General features: G+C 38.7%; 1 long non-coding RNA gene across 1 annotated transcript; it reads left to right on the top strand.

Annotated features, from left to right (window-relative positions):
- The first annotated feature begins 1532 nt into the window (after positions 1 to 1532).
- Positions 1533 to 6831, top strand: LOC141770742 (uncharacterized). The gene is made up of 3 exons (XR_012594617.1): positions 1533 to 1599; positions 3519 to 3577; positions 5851 to 6831. It is a non-coding gene; the product is annotated as an uncharacterized LOC141770742 (long non-coding RNA).
- Positions 6832 to 12046: the final 5215 nt, after the last annotated feature.

The following is a 12046-nucleotide window of genomic DNA, read 5'->3' as shown; positions in this document are numbered from 1 at the left end:
CCGATTAAAAGTCGTAATATTACGAGAATATAGTCATAACTTTGCAACAAAAAAGTCGTAATATTATGAGTAAAAAGTCGTAATTTAATGAGAATAAAGTCAAATTTGTTTCAAGAAAAAAAAAGTCGTAATATAACGAGAATAAAGTCATAATTTTACGATAAAAAATTCGTAATATTACCAGAATAAAGTCATAACTTTACAAGAAAAAAGTCGTAATATTACGAGAATAAAGTCATAACTTTACGAGAAAAAAAGTTGTGATATTACGAGAATAAAGTCATAACATTATGAGAAAAAAAAGTCGTAATATTAAGAAAATAAAGTCATAATTTAACGAGGAAAAAAAGTCATAATATTACGAGAAAAAAACGTTATTCTCGTAATATTACGACTTTTTATCATAAAGTTATGACTTTATTCTCGTAATATTACGACTTTTTCCTCATTATATTACGAGAATAAAGTCATAACTTTAAGAGAAAAAAAAGTCGTAATATTACGAGAATAAAGTCATTACTTTACGAGAAAAATGTCGTAATATTACGAGAATAAAGTCATAACTTTACGAAAAAAAGTCGTAATATTACAAGAATAAAGTCATAACTTTACGAGTAAAAACTTGTGATTTGATGAGAATAAAGTCATACTATTTCAAGAAAAAAAAAGTCGTAATATATTACGAGAATAACATTATAACTTTACCAGAAAAAAGTCTTAATATTACGAGAATAAAGTCATAACTTTACGAGAAAAAAGTCCTAATATTACGAGAATAAAGTCATAACTTTACGAGAAAAAAGTCGTAATATTACGAGAATAAAGTCATAACTTTACGAGTAAAAAGTCGTAACTTAATGAGAATAAAGTCGTACTACTTCATGAAAAAAAGCCTTAATATTACGAGAATAAAGTCATAACTTTACCATAAAAAAAGTTGTAATATTACGAGAATAAAGTCATAACTTTACCATAAAAAGTTGTAATATTACGAGAATAAAGTCATAACTTTACGATAAAAAGTCGTAATATTACGGGAATAAAGTCATAACTTTACGAGAAAGAAGTAAAAGTAATATTAATTTATTTCGTTATTTGTGAAACCTGTAACCTAAACCTAACTTCACAAGATGCTCCACGTTCCTCATTTTCACATTCACACAGGCGGTACAGCATTTATATTATTATGACTATATTCTCATAACACTACGACTTTTTTTCTATTAAACTTATGATTTTATTCTCATAATATTATAACTTTTTTTCTCGTATAAGCCACACACAGCATCATAAAAACAAATAAGAAAATCATAGATTGCTGTCACAGACTATACCAGGAAAACTTATGTACAAGGATAAGTCAATGACTTCTTCAACTCTTTAAATTTTTGCCAAAATGCCTTGAGGTGTTTGTTTTCATATTTTAGGATATGTTAATATTTAGCATTTTGTCCAAGTATTTGTGTTTTTGTATTGTGAATACTATTTTATTTTGAAGGCAAAGTGGCCTAACTGGCACTTCCTGCCTGGGAGCCAGGTAACACAGTTGAACAACTTCCCACCATGAAGTGATGATGTCCACTGAGGACACTGGACAAGGTAATTTAACAATTAGGGGAAGTGTGTCTCTTCTTTTAACAGCGTTATAAAAATTAGACATTGTTCCACGGTTTTTTGCTTCACTTAATGTGTCAACATTTAAAATGCAAAATCAAATGTTCCATCCTTTGCCCCATAGCCTTTGGTTCTCTTGTTATGGTGGGAAAGTTACTTTAAATTTGTTCAGTCACAGAAAAGGAAATTCCCTTATTATGGTCATGCTAGGCTACACCACCAGAGACTTAATGTTACAATAAATCTGAAAAGTTGTGCTGTGAATTTAATAATTTATCATTATAAATGGATTTAAAAGCAGTTCTGCATGTTTTATGTTCATCTCTTAGCCTATCAGTATTGTAACCTACATTTTTTCTAATGCTACCAAGACGATTCATCTCAGATTGTGCATATTTTTTTTGTAGATTGGTGCTATGTTTTTTCTTATTTATAATTGTTAGGCTTTTTAATTTTTTTAATTTTAAAGACAACCCCAATAATAGCCAATCAACGTATTTAGTTCTCAGCTGTTGGAGTACAAACCCCATTGAGATTTCAAAACACTCAGCATTTCACACTTATTAACATAAGCCATTTATGAGGATATTTACAGTCAAATCTATCAAAGCCCATTCAGTCACATTGTATTTATAACACACTACCTGTATACAGTATAGGCTACTCTTTTCAAGTGTCAAAATGCTCCAATAAGTTCACATGCTCACAAAAGCTCATTATGATGACATGCACCGTTATATACTATTGTTTATAATAATAATAATTATTATTATTATTGTTATTATTATTATTATATTATTATATTATATATTATATTATTATTATTATTATTATAGTTTGGGTTTCTACTAGAACATGTTTACATACTTTAATGTGAAAAAAAGCTTTATTTTTCTCGAGCTGTGCTAGCACCTCTTTTCTATGTTAAAAATGTGTGACTTGATGACATCACCATGTTACAGAAGAAAAGGCAGGACTTCAATCAAAGCGTTTCATGCAGTTCAGGAGCAAAGTCTGGACTTTGGGCTTTGTAACTTTGCAGACCTTTTACAGGCACAAAAAAACTATATAACACACTAAAGGAAAAGGGGAAAAGCACAAAAGCATAGTAGGTCCCCTTTAAGTGTTTTAAAGCCCCCTTTTACTCCCTTTGCATGTATAACTAAAGCCAATACATGAAGATCAATTGATGTTGATTTAGCCATTCAAAAATAATGCCCAGGTAAGTTCACATGCTCACACAACTCATTATGATGACATGCACAGTTACATACTTTAAATAAGCCTGATGTTAAAGAGGACCTATTATGCTTATTTCCAGGTGCATACTTGTATTTGGGGTTTCTACTAGAACATGTTTACATGCTTCAATGTTCAAAAAACACTTTATTTTTCTCATACCGGCTGTAGCATCTCCTCTTTTCACTCTCTGTGGTAAAAATGTGTTACTTGATGACATCACCATGTTACAGAAGAAAAGGCAGGACTTTAATCAAGGCGTTTCAGGCAGTTCAGGGGCAGTGTAACTCCAGAGTTACTCCCTTCGGCATGGACTTTGGGCTTTGTAACTTTGCAGACCTTTTACAGGCACAAAAAACTATATAACACTTACTAAAGGAAAGGGGAAAAGCACACAAGCATAATAGGTCCCCTTTAAGTGTTTTAAAGTCCCCTTTTACTCCATTTGCATGTATAACTAAAGCCAATACATGAAGATCAATTATATGATTAAGCAATCACATTTATTTAGTTCACTCTGTACCCTAGCACCAACTGCTGGTCAACGATTGTCCACTACAATATGAGGAATAATACCAGCTCTTGTATAGTATATAAAAGACACTGCAAGCATGTCATTTTTCAAGTTAGAAACTCAGGTTTTTTTTGTTCTTTGCATGTTTCAGCCAGGACAGTCTCATTTGCTGCATCGACAGCGCAGAGAAAGAGGAAGAAGATCCCAGTGGTAAGGCACGATCGATGTCACAAGCCTTCTCCATGCTGTCTGCTTCACACAGAGACAACCACTGTCTCACTCTGAATTCCTCATGAGTCCACAGTTACGCTGTCACATGTTCACCCCACCTCCCTCTCTGTCTCACTCCCTCATTGAAGTTAATCTCTGTAGTTACAATAACCTCAATAATATGGGGAAAAACTGTGACCACAAAAGATCATCTTTTCCGGTGTATTGCTTGTCATGCACTGGGTCTTGTGAATGACCCATTTAAGCACAATTCCTGTTTCTTCTCCCTGTGACTTGGAGATACTTCCTTAGCCTGGGAGTATAAAAACAGCGGGTATGCAGGAATGCATTGTTTACTTGTCTGTTACTACCCATGAAACGCAGTGAAACAGTGGTTGATCACGTGTGTTATACCTTGGGTTAGAGGGCTTCTCAACTGGCTCATGACCTTGTTTTTAGGTACAAATTCTTGTGAATCCAGCAATTAGAGGCCTGTGAAGTTGTACGCATTTATTTCCCTCTAGTGCACACAGAGCAGTAAATGTATTATAAATGGTGATAGATATCTAACCAATTTCATGTTTTTATCAGGCAAGATAATCGAGATAGATCAAGAAGAAGTTATAGCTTTCAATAACAAAGGGTTATTGTTGACTGAAGTGATTTGGTCGAGAACTGTGAAAAAAATTTCACTATTTCACAACTTTCATTTAAGTAGCCGCTTTTGTTGTTAGTTACATTTTTATAATGTGCCCGTGTTGTATCTGTTGATTCAGTATTTCGAATGCAGCTTCTTCCTGCAGTTCCCCTGCTGGCCACAACAAGGCGCTCCACACCATTCCTGTGCCTTTAATCCAATACGAGGGTGCTGTAGCATCTTCTGTGTGTGTCAGTAAATTAGGCAGCTTAGGAGAGCCAGTGGTCCTACATTTGGCCGTGCAAAGCTCCTTTGCTGGGACATTGGTACTTAATCCTCACAGCTCTGATCATTACAGCTGATGAGCGAGAGACGGAGAGCACTCTACATTATCTCATATGCAATCACCTTTGCCGTAACACTTCCACCTCCACCTTTAATCACAGATACAACCCCAGATCTTTAGGCTTTTGTTTTTTTTGGTCCCTCATTGTTACAAATATTAACAAATATTAGGCCTAATTTAACAGCAGCAGTGTGAGTTGCTTTTGAAGCTGCTAAGTGAGTTTATACTACCTGATGTTATATCTGTTTTTGTTTTAATAAGAAACAAGAACATCATGTCAACTAATTAACACAATAACACACCCTAATATATTTGCTAGGGCTGTGTATTAGTAAGAATCTGAATATACAATACATGTCATTATACAGGGGTTACGATTCAATATATCGCGATATATTGCGAGACTGTAAGCAAGGCGATATATTGCCTTTTTTTTTTTTTTTTAAATCTAATTTTAGGTAAACTGTCATAGTATAGAGCCCACACATCCATATGCATAAAGTCTGAGTAAAAAAAGTTATTCTTTAGGTAAACAAATTAGGTAAATACAAAAATGTAAACAGTGTTACATGTACAGACTGTATATATTTTCTAACTATGAATTAAAAATCAATAGTGTTTTTGAGAATTGATACAGTATCACAAAACATGATATCACAATACTTAAGTGGATCGATATTTTTCTTACACCTCTGTTATTTCGCATAGAAGCAGTGCATTATGAAATCTTGAATTAGCCATATTGCCTGCTCGATGACCCCAGCTCTCGGCCTTTTATAGCGTCACACAGGGCTGTGATAAGCAGCCCCCTCAGACAGCCCCAATCATTATAAGTCCATAATGCTGATCAGAGATTTGCTGAATCTGTTAGCATTTCCCTGTGATATTGGATGCGGTGTAATTACAGCACAGGCATGACGGAACTGGATGAGCGGCAAATGGGGGATTACAGAGGAGCAGGTCATAATGAGCAGGCCGGCCACATGTTTCCGAGGCAAATCTCATTTTGATATCCAGTCTAGCATGCTGTTTTATTAGCTGAGTGGCTGGGGTCAATTAGCTTTTAGCTCAGTACATTCAAATATTTAAATTGATATAGTGTGGCTTGCTCTATTAATTCATTTAGACTCAGATGAAAGGGTGATCTTTATGTTTTTCCGTATTTTAAAGAAGATCTCTTGTTTATTCTTTGTCTGTTTTTGTGTTTTCCCTCTCTCTGCATAGCAGGGATTGACATATAGTTAGCCTGTTCTTCATAACAAGCTACTTCCCTGTCTCTCCCTCTGCCAGAACTGTCAACCCCCTAACAAGGTGTACATATTCACAGCTGCTACTGCAGGAGAGCCGCCCAAATGAGGAGAGCCTGAATAAGATGAGAGGGACGTTCCAGACAACAGGTGCGTGGGTACACCACTGCTCATTCCCTGCTACCACACTGCATGTTTCCAGTCATATAAAAGACAGCTGGTTTTGATTTATTTTTGTTTTTTTAGATCAATTACTTGTAACTGTATGGCAACTCTCACTGCTTAGACAGGCGGGAGTATGACTAAGGGTGGCTCATGCTAGTCTCACAGGCTATTCACACTTACTCTTCCCCCCGTGGTGGTATAGCGTTGCCTCTCTGCAGTGTGTATCTGTATCTGTTTGTTCATTCATAGGAAAAGCATTAGTGACACGTAGATGAGTCATAGAGGCTAGCGTCTAAACAGACCACGGTGGGAGTCAGGAACCCTGCCACCCCTTCTGCTCCTCGCCTCAAGGCACTACTCATACCCTCACCAGTCTCCCTAGTTACCCTAACGCTTACATACACAAACATATGCCGTCTGTGTTTGTTCAAATACCACGGATCCCACCTGATGCGTCAGGGTGCCACCAGAGCAGATGTAGCTGTAGCAGTGGGCAGGAGAGCGGTGGCAGGCTGTCGCCGTCCTCATTATTGAGATGCTGTTTGTCAACTTGTAGTTCGGGCACTCTGTACTGGGATCGGTGTAATGCAGCCGTTATAATTATTCACCCAAAAAGAAAACTGTGGTCATCCAGAGCTATTATCTAGGGATGCACTGATTCGACTTTTTCAGTCCCAATACCAATAGCGAAACCTGGGCTTTGGGTATCAGCCGATACCGATCCGATACCAGTGTTTAATTAATAAGCTGTATGCCTCACTGTGTGGAAGTGACTGGGATCATTCTTTTATGTGTAAGGCAACATCAGGCTTGACTTAAATATTGCTTTGCTAACTTTGTAAAACAAAATGTGACCAATAAATACAAAGATATAAATTCATTAAATTGTCATTTATTATTAAAATAATCATCGTACACCAGCAACTTGGTCAAAAATCTTCAAAATTAACAGGAATTACAATTCAAGTGTATACCTTTTTAATGCAGCAACAAATTGGTCAAAACTTAAACAAGAATTGAAATGACAGTATATAATGTATATAGTATATAATCATAAAATTGAATTGAATAGAATAGATCGTTCCCATTGTCACCGATATCCGATCCAGCTATTTGAGTCAGTATCGGCCCGATATCCGATCCAGTATCGGTATTGGTGCATCCCTAGTATTATCTCTTGCAGGTGAGACTGTTTCTGCAGTTTGTAATAACTAAAATCATACATATAGATGTTTACATTGGTGTAGAAATTGTTTTTTCCAAATGAAATTAAATGAAATAACCCATTTTGATAGTTTAGAGTCGGCTCTGGTTCTTGGTTTCCAAACCAGAGTTGGATAAATGACATAAAAGCAGTTTGCAGATCTTTGCTTTGACTTTGCGGTGAAACTCCTGACATATTATGGCCTGACGGTGTTCATTGTAGAGCAGACAGATGGAGCAGGTGGGTGTGTGTGTATACAGTACGTGTCACACTCCCCCTGTGACTCTCAGGGGTTATATCAGGTGCAACACCTGGAGTTTGTTTCCTCATTAGGATGGGCTTCTCCAAGGTGATAGCCAATTAGAAAAACTGAACCTGTCTCTTAGGACTCATGAGTGGATAGAGATCAGATACATCTCATCTCTCACGAGCAAATTGCTTTCACAAATACGCTATATTTGTGATGCTCATTGCAGAGGTAAGCCTGCTGTTGTTTTCTCATACAAACAAGCACATATTCTCACACTCTGCCATGTTTCTTTGCTCCCGCAGCAGCAAAGATTCCACTCTGAAGTAATATTCTCATGAAGGCTGGTGCACCGACTCACCTTGCGGTGTGGTATTAAGTCTCCTTTGCGCTTGACTGTGTCCCTCTGTTCTTACAGCTATCTATCAGTTTCATAGCATGCAATCTGCATCCTTCCAGCCTCCCACTACCCACCCACTAGTGCTGTATCCGTTGTGTTCTGCGTGCATGTACTGTGAGCGTACAAGCGCATTGTGTTTTTGCTCAAGTGTGTACATGTTTCCTGGCCCCCTCCGTAATGAAAGAGAGAGGGGAGCTCCCGGGCAGATAACACCCACCGCAGAGCTGCCCTGGCCGGTGTAGGGGAGTGTGGAGGGTGCTTGCCCCCTGGCTAGATGCTACTCAGAGAGGGGGAGATAAGGGCTGTGAGGGTGGTTATAGGAAGGACTGAACGAAGGCAGGGAGGAGGTTGGAAGGCGAGGAGAGGGGGGGGCTTCTTCATACATTTTTATGACCACATAGATAAGGTCAGTAGTGTTCCATCGTTACTAGGCAACACTGCGACCCTGAGTTGGATTGAGTTGTGAAGCTGAGAAGTCAGATATTCTTATTACAACAGCCCCGCTTCGGTTCTGCTGTGTGCATTTGATAATAAGCAGCCTGTCTCCCGCGCGCCATTCTGAGAGTCAAGGCTGAAAGACTGCTTTAACTGGACGATTAACTGAGCCACTGAAATAATTAGAAGGCCATTGATTGGGTTATTACATTGTTACAGCCATGTTGGTGATATACCGATATCCGCGCCTGTTCAGATACGCGATGATGGTAATAGTGATGAAAAATGACGGTGGGGTGTTTGATTATATATTTTTAATGATCCAGTTCATGTGGGGATACACTAGACTGTGGGTGTATTGATTTTTCCAGTTTTCTAGCAGAGAATGGAGGAGATGGAGACCAGGCGCATATGCAGCCAGAGTACAAATCACCAAAACCCACCCTATTCTCTCCCTCCTTTTACTTGCACTCTCCACTTTCACTCCCTTCCCTCTCCGCCGCTCCTTTCTCTTTTCCATCACCCTCTCAGCTCTCCATCCTCACTTCCGTATTTCTGCCACTCTTCCACCAGCCTTTCATTACGTTTTTTTCCCCCCACTCTCCTCCTTTTCGCTCGCTCCCCTGCCTCTCCCCTTCTCTCCTCCCATTTCTGTCCCCTTCAGCGTCCTAGTTTAGCACGTCAAGGTTGGCTACAGATATGCTCCTCTGTGCCTTGGGGCTAACCAATGGGAAACTGGCTGGGGTTGCTGTAGCAGGCTGGGGTGTTGGTATCGTGAATTGAGAGGGAGATGGAAAAGGTTACTGTAGTGCATGTACTGTGGTCCGTTCTGCAGAGTGGAATTGAAGTCTTATAGGTTAAAATACAGTATTCCGGAAATGTGAGGCCGTATTACAGATTCTTACCATATTTTTGAATAGTTTCTGAACATCTTTAACAGTTATAACGACCGTTGGATTTATGCTGTTTACCTTTTGTTATTTTCTCCCATACTCGTCGCTGTAGCATCCGCCATTTTTTCTCTTCTGTAAAGTGTCGTATTTCACCCATAATGCATTGCGCAACAGGCTAAGTCAGTCTTACATTTGTCACTCATAGGGTAGCTTTATGCAACAGGTAAATTTAAATTTCTATAGCAAGTCTGACTTTAAGTTATATTTAAGACAAAGACTAGGTTTATCTTTATGCAACTGGCCCTAGGTGAGGAGCACTGCAGGTAAATCATATTACAACCTCTAGTTTTCTCCTTCCTTTCGCTTTGACTCACTGTTTTAGATATTAAAGCATTAAGTGTTCTTAAATCACCAACTTTCTGGTCTTATTTTGTTCAGAGCATCAGATAATTCCTCTAATACTCACAGCAATTAAGTGACAACAAGAGTAGCTATCATGTTTGCTTCAACTTTTAAATATCTGCAGTCAACACTTCTAAGTTGAGTCATGGACAGAAGAAAGTCTTCACTGTACATCAAGTGTGCTGATGTGTACAACGTCCCTTGTTCTTTTGATCTGGATTTTTGTATGCATCTAAATATACGTCAAAATGTAACAACAATAATTCAGCTTCTTGCCATTTTTTTAATTATTCTGACAGCTATAATCATGCAGACACACAAATCTAATGTGACGTTCTGACTGTTGAAGTTGAAGGGGTCAATAGTGTTTATTTAGTTTGTTGCTGAGAGTTAAATGAGACGATACCACTCTTAAATTGACTGCATACTTCTTGCACTGCTGCCCCGCAAACCCAGTGCATGCCTCTCGAAATTTGAAACATCAATGTTTGCTCCATAGACTGTATATATAGATGGACAACGCGTCTTCACTTCCTCCCACTGTACAGAAGTGAAGCCAAAATATCCCGGATACAGGAGCTGCCATCTTGAAATTTTGATGTCATTTGGAGCCAGAGTCTGCGCAGTAGTGATCGGGGGCTGGAGCCTCGGTACCAAGGTCCTACCAACCCCCTTTCTATAGCATCAAATAACTAATTAAAACTAAACTTACATCAGCGTGATAAGAACTTCCTAAAATGACAGAAACCATCTTTGGGAAAAATGTATTTGACGTGTACTTTGACCTTTTAGTTTGGCCCATGTCCCATCCACTAACATGGAGGGGGCGGAATTTATGATCTATACTGCAGCCAGCCACCAGGGGGCGATCAAGATGTATTGCCTTCACTTTTGGAGAGCTGTCATGTCGTCCAACTTTATATACAGTCTATGGTCTGCAGCCGCACAATCTGCGCTAGCTCCTTGTTAATGATCGGCTTGTAAGCCTGTGGAAACCCAGACCCGATCACTTCCTATTCAGCCTCCTTCCAAAACACAGATAATCAGATAACCAACGTTATTTATAAAGACCAGAAGAACATAAAAGGGAGTAGAAAACAGCACATGGGCTGTACAACATGCAGCCACTATAAAAGTTCACTGACCTCCACAGCAGCACATCTCCTCTTTAGTATTTCATCATTAGTCCCCTTGACATGTTGACTTCTTGAACACAGTCATAGCAGTCCTAATTTGCAGAGTGTGCATGTGTCCTGATGCTGATTGACCTGCAGGTGTCTTTTGGTTCCACTGGGACCAGTATGGTAAGAGTACACCACCCTGAACTCTGTTTAGGAGCCACATCACTCCTGCCCTGGCAACATGTAACCTTATACACACTTCTATCAGGAGCCACGAGCGCGGCTTGTCTCTTATCAATGTCATTGTCTTAGCAAACAAAGGGGATCATTATACCGGTGCTGAGAATGTTTCTATTCTGAGTTAATGGGTCGCATAGTGTAAAGGCAACCTGATCCTCCTCTGGGTGGTGAAGGAGTGAGCCGAGGGCTGACATTTTGCTGATGATAGGCCAGTCTGTGTTTTGTTGTAAGAGACACTGGGCTTCACAGGAGTTGTCAAAACAAGAGGCCCCATCCTGAGGGATTACCCAGCCTGCCTGCACACACGCCAGGGACAGGGTCGGCCAGAGGGACAGGGAGGGGCGGAGGACATGTGTGGTGCGTGAAGAAGAAACATAGCTGAGGAATAATGTGCTCTATCCTCCTACCATTAATATTTTGCAACAACGATGGTTATTAATGGGATTACATGCAGACCTGATCACAGTAATATTGGAATATGTTTCAATAAATCACAAGATTTGATTTATCTTATGATGTAATTAGTATGACCACTGAAGCACACTGAGTGTTGTGTCTAGGTGTGTTCTATCTGATCTCGATTCATTAGCTGTAGAGGACAGCACATGATGAGAGTGTGGTGAAGTTGTGTGGTAGCAGCATTTTCTTTGATGTTTAATGTACATCAATGCCCAGGAACGCTTGGGTCGTATTCTAATATCTTTGTCCATTATCACTATTGGTCACATTTTGCTTGCCATTTGAGATTAGAACATGTGAGAGTAACGTTGATGGAGGCAAGGAGCTCTAATCTGCTGCACCTTTTCAATGATGTGTCAGGGATGAACTCTAACACTTATTTTTGAGTCCGATTGTAAATAAACACACAAATTATTTCCCTGGAAATCCCTGTAGCTGGTGTAGCACAATGACTAACAATCATAAAGGATGAAAATGTGAATAAGAAGAATGAATAAGAGCCAGAATTTCCCTTTAATATTAATTTTAATTTAAAAGACCTAGACATTATCAATGCTATGTTTGTCTTTTTGTGCATTTATTATTTTAATTTGTTTAAAAAAAAAAAAATCTATACGATATCCAGAGCATCAATATAGCAGCAAAAAACTATTTTCTATGTAAAGATGTTTAA

This window comes from Sebastes fasciatus, chromosome 7 (genome assembly GCF_043250625.1).
Source record: "Sebastes fasciatus isolate fSebFas1 chromosome 7, fSebFas1.pri, whole genome shotgun sequence".
Classification (NCBI taxonomy): Eukaryota; Metazoa; Chordata; class Actinopteri; order Perciformes; family Sebastidae; genus Sebastes; species Sebastes fasciatus.
Note: the sequence above shows the minus strand (reverse complement) of the source record. Positions and strands in the feature narration are given on the sequence as shown.